Consider the following 13,096-nt stretch of genomic DNA (forward strand, 5'->3'; position numbering starts at 1 on the left):
ATGCACTTGACAAATGATAGCAATCACTATTGTTGATAGACACATTACATTATATGTGGTCTCCTGAAATTCCCCATTGTTTCCTAGGTACTTTTGAACACTTCATCCCCTTTTCCTATCATGCTCTTCTGCATGTATATCTCCGACATTCATAAATATTCAACTTATTGTTTAAGACCTATGGGAAGTACTTTCACATCTTTGGAACTGATTGTTTCCTGCTTTGTCCCACCTCACTGCCTCCTCTAAAGCATTACTACAATTCCTTGCAGCTGCAAATACCAGTATTTCCCAACTACATGCAATGCCTGTGTCCATTATGGTAAGAACAGTCTCTAACCGGGTGACAAGCTGTTCTTCCTATATGTACAAATAATTTCCACTTACATCCTCAGATCCACAAGAGTTGAACCCTGGGAGTGACTGGACTTCCCTTTCAAAGTTTTCTAGGGTTCCTTCCTGCAGAACCCATGACCAATCTCTGACCTGTAGAGTGTATATAGTAGTAATGACTCCATGACGTTGCTTGTGATCTCATTCCTGAGAGGAAGGTAACCAGGACAATAGAAAATCTGTCACCTATCCCAGGCCAAAACGCCAAAGATGTTATGTGAGCTTTATAGGCAGCAGATTAGCCTTGGCTTTTTGGCTAGGATAATTTTAAACAATTAAGTCTGTTGGCCAGCCAAGGAGTAATCTGCTCCCTGAGCAAACATGTTGTATGTAGGTAGAGTGACCACATATTTTTGTTTTTCTGGAACAATTCCAGCTTATAGCTATTGAGCAAGATTGAAATTCTGACTAAGCATCTTCTTCAACTCTCAAATATCATGTGGCTTGGATAATAAATTCTATGGTCACCCTATATAAGGATCAATATCAGTGATAAGAGAAATCAATTAGTCCCCCAAATGTGGCAGAATGATGGTTTAAGAGTTCCTGAGATCTCTTCTGCTGTCTAGATCTAGGCCTCTTTGGCTTCCGGACTAGTAGAGAGTCACGGGTGTTACTCACATACTTCCTTTTCCTGTTCATTGACTTGATTGTCTTCAAGGGTCTTCCAAGCATGACCAGTGATTAGTATCATGGGCCTGATAAACAAAAATTGTATCAGTGGCTGAAAGAGTGGAGTATAATACTTAGAGGCCACATTTTGGGATCATGTGTGTAGCCTGAGATATGGACGTAATTGTGTATAAGATCAATTTTCTTTGGTCTGGCTTCCCATAGAGGCAGATGGTCTTCTGCAAAGCCGACAGGTAAAGCAATCGGTCCTCCTTCGACTTGAAGGTGGCTGTGTAAAGCTGGAAGCCCAAGGTATGTCATACAGTTTATGTGTTGTTGAAGGGAAGTTCCCTAAATCCCTTGGTAATGTAGGAGAAAGGGTTGGTACTCTCTCAGCAATTAGGTAGCGGGGTAGAGTGGAAAGTCAAGATTCTACCCTGTCATATACTTCTCTAACTATAAGATTTGATCATTATCATGGTCATAACAAAAAAGGAAATTGTTTATGACTACTCATGAAGCTTAACAGCCCCATAGCCCAAACACCGGTTTCCTTTTCCCAGACTCTGATGCTTGAACTTTTAGATTCCTGGTTTTCAACAATAACCTTGACATACATTTAATTCATATGGCTTCTTAAATTTTAGTTAGCAAAAGAAAATCAAATCTATTATCTTCTATCTTCTGCTACACTGCAGTCTAAGACTGTATATCCCTGTTTCTGATAGCACTCCTTTACAACTCTCAAAAGCATTGTCCTATTTCTTCTGCAACTGACAGAGATCTTCAGAGAAATCCCTCTGTCTTCACCCTCTTGCTCTATCTGAAATCTACCTCTCACATGAGGACACTGCTTCTCTTGAAGCCATTTCATGTGGTGGCTGTTTTCTTTCCCACTCATCTTGTACCACATTTGCCGGAGGAAGGCAAAGAGAGTGGTTGTCCATTTTCTCTTAGTTGCTTCCATTTTATTCTTCCTCCCTCTTACCTAAGCCTCCCACTTTTGACTCTCATGCATAAAACTATATCAACTACAATACCTCCTTGGTATAGTCAACTTCTAATCCTCTTTCTTGAAGATATTATTCACAGGCAAAGAGTTACTTTCTTCTAAACCACCTCTGTCATAATTTAGGGTATATCATTATCTTTGTAGATTATCCTAATAGTACTTTGGGCCTGCATTTCATTGAACTTTCATCCTCTAATTATCTTAATTTCTGCCTACCTCAGCTACTTTCTCTAATGGGCAGAACCTAAACATTGTTGAAACATAACCTTAATTTCAAGCATTTGACTCTCTCTTCATCATTTCCAATCTTTTCAACTTAATTATTTTAGGACCCTAACTCCAGCAATCATTTTATATCACTAGGACCTACAATTCATTGATTTTTATGATCTTTTCTGTCTCTTATCCCCTCATTTCTTGACTATCCTCTGTTTCAAGTTTCAATATTATGAACAATTACTATAATCGTTCTCTTGCATATACTCCTAAAGCTCTTGCCCCTTTCTTACTTCATTGTATTCACTTACCAAAATTATAACCTTCCTTAATTGCAAATTGCTACTCTGTAACTGAATGTTACTAGAGAAAAACACACAGCCATGCTGAATGGTTTCACTTTAAATTCAGGATCACTAACCTAAAATGAGCCCTTAATGCTGCCTAACAATTATACTAGATTTTTCTTGTTCATTTATCCTTCAGCTCTCATATAATTATTTTATATAATTTCCTCTTTTCTAAAACTGTTAACATACTCCTTTATCTACAACATCAGATTAAGGTCTTGTTTTCTATTTAACTGGGAAAAATTTAATCAATCAGAAAATAATTTCAACAAACTCCTACCATCACATCTAACCTTCCATCCGTAATAAACTTCTATTACTATAGTTGAACTGTCTGTGATCTGAAGAAAGGCCAATCCTTTCCCCTATTGAGTAGGCTTCCTCTTAACCCCTTTGGTCTCATTAAGATTGCTCCAGCATTTTTTCTCTCACCTGAATATTTATTTCTTCTCATCTCCTTTGCTCCCCTTTACTGGATTTTTCTTATGTGTACAAAGAATCTGTTATTTCTCCAATCTTAAACCTCTCTTTTCTAACCCTATTTTAATCTCCAGCTATTTCCCTATTCCTCACCTTTCCTTTATAGTACAAGAGTTGTGTGTACTCACTCTCCTGTGTTACTTTCCAGCAATTATCCCTTGAACTCCTTTAACAAAGCTTTTACTTATGTTCCTCCACTGAAACTCTCTTGTCAAGGTCAACAATGATTCCCAGATTGCTAAACCCAGTGGTTAGTTCTCAGTCTTCATCTCATTTGATGCATTAGCAGCATCTGGCACCACTGATGTACTCCCTTTTCCATTAAACACATGACTTCCAGGATCACACACACCACCAGTTTTCCTTCTACTTCATTAGTTGTTCTTCTTAGTCTTCTTTGTTGTCTACTTTTCATTTTCTGGTCTTTACATCATAATGTTCAGCCCTTCAATATTTTTATTAAAATCAATATGTACACACTTTGGTGATATCATTGCTCTAAGTGTTAATGTACTATAAGGGATTATATTTATAGGGCATCATAAGTTCCTGTCCCAGTTAATCACATTCAGAGGAGCCAGAGTGGTCCTATTAAACTGTAAAATTGTATTATCTTTCTACTCGAAACACTCCAGTTGGCTTCTGTCTTAGTTTTGTGCTATTGTAACAGAATACCACAGACTAAGGAATTTATAATGAACAGAAATTTATTGGCTCACAATTCTGGATGCTGAGAAGTGTAAAATCAATGGACCTACTTGCTACATCATAATGTGGTGAAAGGCATCACATGGTGGAAGGATGAAAGAGCAAATGGAGAGACAGCATGAGGCAGTAAATACACTTCCTCAATAATGAACCTACTCCCTTGAAAGCAGAATTTGTCCATTTATGAGGTCAGAACCTCATGACCTAAAGGCTTCATAAAGGTCTCACCTCTTAATGCTGTTTTAATGACAGTTAAATGTCAATGTAAGTTTTGGAGGGTATAAACATTCTATCCATGTGTGGTAGCCCATTCTCAGGCTGTTATGAAGAAATACCTGAGACTAGGTAATTTATAAAGGGAAGAGGTTGAATTGACTCACAGTTCTGCATGGCTGGGGAAGCCTCAGGAAACTTAGAATCATGGTAGAAGAAACAAACACACCCTTCTTCACATGGCAGCTAGAGAGAGAAGTGCAGACCAAAGCGGGGAAAAGCCCCTTATAAAACCATCAGATCTCATGAGAACTCACTCACTATCATGAAAACAGCATGTGGGAACCAACCCCATGATCTAATCACTTCCCACAAGGTCCCTCCCTCAAAACGTAGGGATTATAATTTGGATTACAATTCAAAATGAGATTTGGGTGGTGACACAGAGCCAAACCATATCACCCAGTATCTTCCCATTTCCCTCAGACTAAACTTTTCTACGGAAGCTTCTGCACTCTTATTATTTATCTAATCTTCATTTCCTACTCTTCCACCCCTCCTTCATTCTTCTCTTTGCCTTTATTTTTCTCTCTACTAGAAAAAGCTTCTTCCAGATAGCCATATGATTTGCTATTTATGTCCTTCCAGTCTTTACTCAAATGTCACCTGTATAATGAGGCAACTCCATCAACACTTCTTATTCCCCTTCCTATTAACATCTTATGTATTTTACATATATTATTCATTATAATTTTTTTCCTCCACTGGAACATAAAGTTGATACATTACAAGACCATTCAAAAGTTTACCTAAAAGAACATAAGAATCAAGAGGGCAGGAGTATCTATTTTCTCACAGTTGTATGCCCAGTACTTATATACATTTTTGATGAACAGATGAACAAATGGACTGCATATAAACCAGAGATTAGTGGTTTTAAGTAAGATTATTCTGAAGTTGCTTTTAGTCTTAACAGTTTTGATTCAAGGTAGATAAGAGAATCACTTGTGGTCCTTTTATATTGATATAAACTTGTTTTAGGTTTACAGAGTAGCTTGTGATTCTACAGAGTGATGGAAACTGTGCAAGGTGCTAACATTACAAAATATTGTCATTGGAGTAGCTGGGGAATTCAGAGTAGAGGGATTTAAGAAGCAATTTGGATGTTTCTGTGAACGTCAAGGAAGCAAAAAAATTTAAATGCTCTTTATAACTGGAAGTATGAATGGCTGTAAGACATATTTGGAGACAGTTCCATGGGCCTGTTCTCATCACAACCTTTCTAAGACTATCCTGAGACGCTTTGGTATGTAATTCAATTTTGATTTGGGTGTACATAATCTATGGTTATAAAGCCTATGTAAAAATATATACTCTGAATCACATGGATTTGTATTTTAACTGAATATCAGTATAATTGATTTTAACTTTAAATGTTTTAGTCTAGTTTGTGCGTGTGTGTGCGTGTGTGTATGTGCATGTGTGTAGCATGGGTAAAAATTAGGGGGTCACTTTGTTTTAAATGTATACCTTTTTTAAAAGCAAGAGTGGTAGTTAAAGACTAAACTTCTAGGCCCTAAATAGTGATTTCTAACAGAAAATGTGCTATTCAGATTGGATCCAAATGACTAGTAAGAAAATGGATATACTTTATAAAACATAAGGTGAATTTCTTGAATATTGTCTAAGCCACTGTAAAACTTGAATGAAAAATAAACACCTATTAATAAAATGTATGACACTGATGGAAGATAGATGAAGCATAAGTAGACAATGAGAGCAAAGTTGATACATTAAAAGACCATTCAAAAGTTTACCTAAAAGATGAGTGGGGGCTGGGCATGGTGGCTCACGCCTGTAATCCCAGCACTTTGGGAGGCCGAAGCTGGTAAATCACAAGGTCAGGAGATTGAGACCATCCTGGCTAACACGGTGAAAACCCGTCTCTACTAAAAATACAAAAAATTAGCTGGGTGTGGTGACGCACACCTGTAGTCCCAGCTACTCAGGAGGCTGAGGCAGGAGAATCGCTTGAACCTGGGAGGTGGAGGTTGCAGTGAGTTGAGATTGTGCTGGCTGCACTCCAGCCTGGGTGACAGAGTGAGACTCCGTCTAAAAAAAAAAAAAAAAAAAGGGTTCAAGGTTACTAACGACTTATGGGCAGATTAAATGTAATGCCTTTTAACAGAACAATAGGCACCACAAAAACTTCATGATGATGAGTTATATTTTAGATTCTGTGAATGTTTAAAGGCATGTTTTATAGCTGCTAACAGTTTTGTTTTAAATTTGTCATAATTTACTAATTGATAATATAATTAATATTTTCATCATTATTGTGTGGATACAATGTATATAATGATATATTATATGTAAGAATAATAAAATAACTATCCCTCCTTTTATATGACAATCTTAGGAATGTTTGTGTTTGTTTCAGGAAGGAAGGCAAGGTCTGTTCTCTATTCTGGAAGAGAGGGCTATGCAAGGATGTCAGCTAACACCCAGGCTGTAGTTTGCCAAGGGCTAATGAATAAACAGGGATCTTTAGGGCACAGTAGATCACGTGTGTTCCTTTCTCTCTTTTACTTTTAGCTTCCTGTGAACAGTCTAACCAAATCCTCCTACATTTCAGGCATCTGCTTAGATAAACTCTGTTGCTTTCCTCTTCTTTTCTGGTCAAAAGTTTTCCCCCTTTCCATGATTGCACAGCAACCGGCTTATCCTCCATCATTTTTCACACTCCACCTGTATTTTCTTTCTTTTCTGTATCTCCCCAGATGATTAACTTTTTGAAGTAACAACTTGTTCATGTATGGATTCCTAGAGAGAATCGTGGTATCTAAATTATTTAAACATGTAACTTTCTTCTACTCTGTTTCTGGCATAGCACTAGAATAAGAGTTTTACACGCAGTATTTCATTTTCTCACTGTATCCTAAATTATTAGTATGTCCTTTTTTTCTTTTTCATTTGAAACATAAGAAAATTGAGGAGTAAAGAGTTTGAATGACTAGCCAAATGTCACTCAAAACCAGCACCAGAGTTGAAGTATATCAAAAAGTCTGAGGAAATTCTTGATCACTTTGCTATATCCAAAGGCTTATTGAATGAGAGTTTCTATTGTAAGATAGGAGTGAGTTGGGACCCATGAACTATAGATCTTATTCCCATGTATCTCTAAACCAAGGTCACCACTACCCCAAGAATATATTAATGTTATGCATTTAATGGGTATGGTTGGAAGGGTTCTTAATAATGAAAAAAAGTCTTTAAATAGGCTGTCTTCTCACTCTATAACCTGGAGTGTGGAGTGAGGGAGAGAGGAGTCCCAGTAAAGTTACTTACTCCAAAGTATTCAGAAGAAAAATGTTTTCCCTTTTGAATTTAAGGCATCAGTTACAAAGCAAGAGGGAACAAGAACTTGTATCTACACAAGTTTGAACTTCAGCTTTCTAACTACTTTTCTGGTGCATTAAAAAAACATGAAAGATAAAGCTATATCTCATGTTTTCAAGTCTTGTGTTTAATAAAAATCAAATGAAACTCTGCCAAATGGGTGAGTGGGAGTCAGATGTATAATTAAATCTCCTTCTGGAATATATGCCACTCAGAGATCAAATGTTAGCATCAAATTGGTCTTTCCAAATATGATCTATTGTCTCATGGAAAGCTGTCAATAGTTTTTGCCATGGAAATTTGAAAGGAATAGATTTTTTAAGGAAGGGTTCTGACTCATTTAAAAATCTAAGCACAAATTTAGAGAAAGAGAAAATGACTAAAAATATAAATCATGCTTAGAACAAGTTATGTCTCTCTTTCTATGTAGATTGCATGTTAGGTTTCTTTTAGATTTAAGGCCACAAATGAGTTATCTCTAGGTTTTCCTTTTAAGACCTCTCCCAATAATGATTTTCAATAAATGGATGGCTATAGCCATGTGATGAATGACATTTTATATGAAAACACTGGATATTTGAGTTTGCCCTTTCATGACATCTAAGAAAAAAGAGGGAGGCATCAGGAGATATTCACAGCCAGAATAGAACAGATGAAAACCCAGCATTACCTTTAAATACCAGTCTATACAGATGGCTCGGTCTGTTAGGAAGAGGTAAATAACATTTCAATTACAGAAAGAAAAAAAAAAGGTTTGTACAAACACTCCCTTTTACTCCAAAGCCTAAATAAATGCTGTATTATGAGATTGTGTCTATAGTAATAATTGCAATTCATTAAATATCATTAAATAACTGTTCTCAAAATCGATGTACTAAGAATACAATATTTTAAATGCCATACATGTCTGTGGCATTTCCTATTCAAAATTTTTTTAAAAAGAAGACTTGCTTGAGTGCAACGAACAGTTACTTCTTCTATCAAAGCGACAGGTTGCAATTGATCTTTCTCAGTGCGGTTAATAAGCAAAAGCAGTTCCCATGGGTGCAATGAGGGGAGAAGAAGCAGTTCCATTGTTTGAAATCATCTTTGGAAGCTTGAAATTTTCTGTTTCTCTTCATTATTAACAAAGCACATAGACACTACTTTATTCTGAATCTGGTTACTGATCTTTGTTCTTTGCTCTTTTTCTAGAAAGTGAAATCTCATTGTAACCTTGTACCCTGCATAAAAATAGCCTGGCTCAATAGGTGGTACTAATCTACGGAAATGGTAAACGAATCCCCCCATGCTAAAGGAACAACAGTTAAGTTCATTGTTCCTTAGGAGTGAGAATGAACCTCTCTCCTGTGTTTCTGGGGTCATAAAAACTTTATCCCCTTTTTCAGTGAGTGGTGCTACCCTATACTAGCACACTCTCTATACTAATGTAAAAAGAGCTTGGCGTCCCTTTGAGCTTTCAACTGGGAGAAGGATTATATCTCCTCCTTCATGGCCCAATACAGGATTACCGCATGCTGAGCACATTTGCTATAGTTTTCTCCTTGAGGTCAATTGTGGTTGAAGAGATGTACAGGCAGAACTTAAACCTCAGTTTGAGTATGGAGGTCTTTGGGTGTCTTCAGGTTAATGGGTTTTGTATTAGAGAAAGGGTATTACCTCTACTAAGCAATGGTCATTAGGGGTGTCATGGGGAGAGTTCATGTGTCTCTGCTCCCTGAATCTTGCCTGTGGATAAAGGAAAGATACACAGTGCATTTAAATGATCAGAGTATGGGGCTGGGAATTCATATACTTCATTTCCACCATTACCATGATTCGGCCAGCCACTAAACTTTTCTTAATTAGAATGTAAATATTCAGAGTCTTTTATTAAAGAAAATATTGTTTAATTTTCTTTCTTTAGTGTTCGTGTATTTATAATCACAAACTTTGGATTTTCTGCAGTAATGTTAACATTCATATGGAAGCAAGTGTAGGATTATTAAAGAAGTCATTGTTGCAATGCTAGTTTCATGTAAAGCCACCAGTGTGGTTGAAAAAGTGTAGTTTATATTTTGTAATTAAAGGGGCATATATTTGGTTCACATTTAAAAACAATAAGAACAATAACTACCTAAATAATAAAAGCAACAATAGTCATTGTCAGGAGTTCAACACAGACATCAACTACAAATGGATGTTTCTACCCAGTCAATTTTTAAAAACTGGGATGTTTGGCACAATGTTTGGAGTTGTGACACAGTTGCAAAAAAGTTAATTCCTTTTGACTTCTGCCAGTTAGTGTTAAACTTATGAGGCATGAAATCATCTAACTCTCAATAATAGGTTTTCTATAGAGTTCCCAGTAGAAAACATTTATGCTTGAAACATATGTGCCTAGATCTCACAAACCACAGGCACATTTATTTACAAAAATACAGACAGTCTTCCCTTTTCAGTGCTCAAAAACAAAATAATTTTTTAGAAAGACAGGAAAAAAATGGGCCATAAATTTGCCCATATCTTTTGTGAAGGCCCAACAAATCAACTGAGTTAAAACCTGGGATATATTACATTTGCATATTTATATATCCAAACTTTCGGCAATTGCTACTTTTCCTCCATCTCTATTTTATTTCAGTTTTCTTCATTTTTTTTTCCATCGGAGTGGTATGTTTTATTTTTTATCATCAAGTGGAGAGGTACAGGATGCCTGATAAGATCAAACTGAGATGAAAAATTATCCCATTTCATGGTATGAAAGGATCAATTTTAACCTATCAAGTTTCATGAAAGGCAGAGAAGAAAAATGCATATTGGACACTGAACTGTCACTAACTTATTCTCAATCTTATTTTCACCTGATATTTCAGAGTATAGTCAGACCCTTATGACAAAATTCTGCATTGAAATAGTTTAGATTCAAATAAAAGTATATCACTACATTTTAGCCCTCATCATGATCTTTTAGAACATGCTGACCACTTATAGGAAATAGTTGGCTCTCAGTTTTTTCTTTTCCTTCAGATATTCAATAATTTTCACATCTTCATTCTGGAAGACTATTCTCTGTTTTTGTGAATTATTAATATTTTGCAGTTTTGACCCTGGGCATCTAATTTAGTCTGAATTTTTACTTATTAATGTTGATTTATTATCTCAGAGTTTAGAAGTCATACATTTCATTGCAGAAAATTTAAAAATGTAAAAAAGTATAAATAATAAAATCATAAGCATTTTCAAACCCATCACTCAGAGGTAAACATGATGTTTGTATCTCTCTCTTTTCCCTTGTAACGTGTATGTATACAAATACATATTTGCATATATATTACATATATATACAGGTAATACCACATGTACATGCATATACATAAAATTAAAACTATGCAATAATGTGACTATTTTTCTAACATCCCTTGCAAAGTGGAGACTGTTTACTTCTGTAAAACCCTTCCTGCATATTACAGTCCCTTGAGGAATTGTAAAAATTTTTTTTTAAAGTTTGCCTTTCAGCCTCAGTACATTTGATTTAATTGATCTAGTTTCAAGCATAGGTATTTTTACAAATCTCCTCAGGTATTTATATTTCTCTGTAGAATAGAGGAGAGAATATATGCTACAAGAAATTCTCATTTCCCCTAAACCTTTATACTTGGAAATGAGTGAGTTATTACAAAAACCGTAGACTCCGCTCTATCTGGCTCTTCCCTTAATTGATCCTTGACAGTTGACCACATTATTCTGTTACAGATTGGATTGGATTACAGTTTTTATTTCTTCACTCTGTCCATATTATAGAATTATAAACCTGTGCTCTTTTCCAGGTGACTTTGCAAAGCCTCTATTACTAGTGTATGTGGAGTATATACTGCTGATCCTTTGACATGTGATTTGCTTGGACCCATAGACTATTAACGGATACGACATGAGCCAGGGCTCTAATATGCTTGGCTTCACATGCTCTTTCCATGTTGCTTGAGAACATTTCCAGCTAGTGGTGGTCTGGAGAGAACAAGGAGACACATGGTGGACACCTGAACTCAACCTATAACTGTAGCCAGGCCTGGCACTGCCCAAAACATGAAGCAGAGCTGCCCTTGCTGACTCATAGATCAATATGCCAGAAAATAAATGCTTTGTTGTAAGCACTGATATCTTGTGGGTTTTTTTATACAGTATCAATGCAGAAAAATAAAAGAAAAACCCTGGGTGATTTAATCTTCTTGTGATATATATATTTTGCAGGGTGGGGAGGAAGTTTCCATGATACCACTTTCTGCTTCTTTTTGTACTTCTGACCATTGCCACTTAAGATACTTTGCTGGCCTCTTTCCTTCTTTTCATCATTCAAGCATAAATGTTGCCCCAGAACCTCATTCTCAGCCTTATCTATTCTTACTCAATATATTCTCCCTGGCCAACCTTTTTGATTCCCCTCAATGGTATTAACTGTTTCATAATCAACATCTCTAGAACTTAGCAAGTTCTTACGCTACATATCTGAAGTGCCATCAAGACTCAAATTTGATCACATAGAAATTGAATTAATTACTTTCTCTTCCCAAGCTTCTACTTCTCATGAATTGCCCATATTGAGCACAGTACCATCAATGATATCAATTCAATTTTTAAAAAAGAAAAAAAAGAAAGAAAAATTCTAGACTCTTTTTTTCTCACAAATTCCCATAGCCAATTAGTCATCTGGTAAACTTCTTGAAATACATTCTTGTGATCCATTTTATAGTTTCCAGGCAAATCCTATTCTCTTGGTAGTTTGGTGATTTTGAACTTTACTTTGCAACATGCATTTATAATTTTCTCTCACTTCTTTCTCTCAACTCATTTATGTCACAGCCTATGTTGTCTTCATGGTGGATAATGGCCAATACAGTGTTGATACATGGTAGGTATCCAGTAAATGTTTGTTGAATTAATTGTGTCTGAAGTTACCGGAGGCTACATAAATAACATAGCCTTTTTAGAAATTGCCACGGATAAATTACTTGGCATTTATCTTCAGTTTCCATGTCTATCAATTGAGAATGTGTTGTATTATTCATCTTCATGAAAGAGATGTAGAAAGATTAACAAATAGAGTCATTTAAAACAAAACTGAAGTGCTAGAGAAATTATAATGAATTATATTAATAATGAAATTTGGCTCATTGTATTATTAGTATTCTTTTTGTCTATTGAAATCACATTACCAAATGATGACCTAATTATAACTCATTTGCCAGATGGTTAATTGTGGTGAAAAAAAAAAAAAAGATTTGCCGTTATTGTAAAAGTTGTGTTTTTATAGTAAAACATTTTTCAGAATTACTAATTTACCTTTCAGTATGATAATTTTCACCTTGCAAATTTAAAGGCCTATTTCTGACTTTAATAAAATTATTCTAAAAATACAGAAAGACGATCATGCTTCAAAAAGGCCTAGGCTCTAAAATAACCAGTGCAATGTAATTTAAAACAATGTGTTTTTCTTTAAAATTTTGGTTAAATTTTGTTCCGAGAAACAGGACAACATCATATGAACCATCAGGTGTCTTCTAAACTGTGCCTTCTGTTCTCTACTCTTAAAGCCTCAGTCTCTAAAACAGGGGCAGTATATGTCCAAACCCCAGTAAACACTTCTGTCAACCTTGTGAAAAAAAGACGGTGTCATTCAGGTACTATTTCCTCATCCTCATGTGTGGAGTTTAATTTATTCTGCAGAGGCTAAGGC

This window comes from Pan paniscus, chromosome 1 (genome assembly GCF_029289425.2).
Source record: "Pan paniscus chromosome 1, NHGRI_mPanPan1-v2.0_pri, whole genome shotgun sequence".
Lineage (NCBI taxonomy): Eukaryota > Metazoa > Chordata > Mammalia > Primates > Hominidae > Pan > Pan paniscus.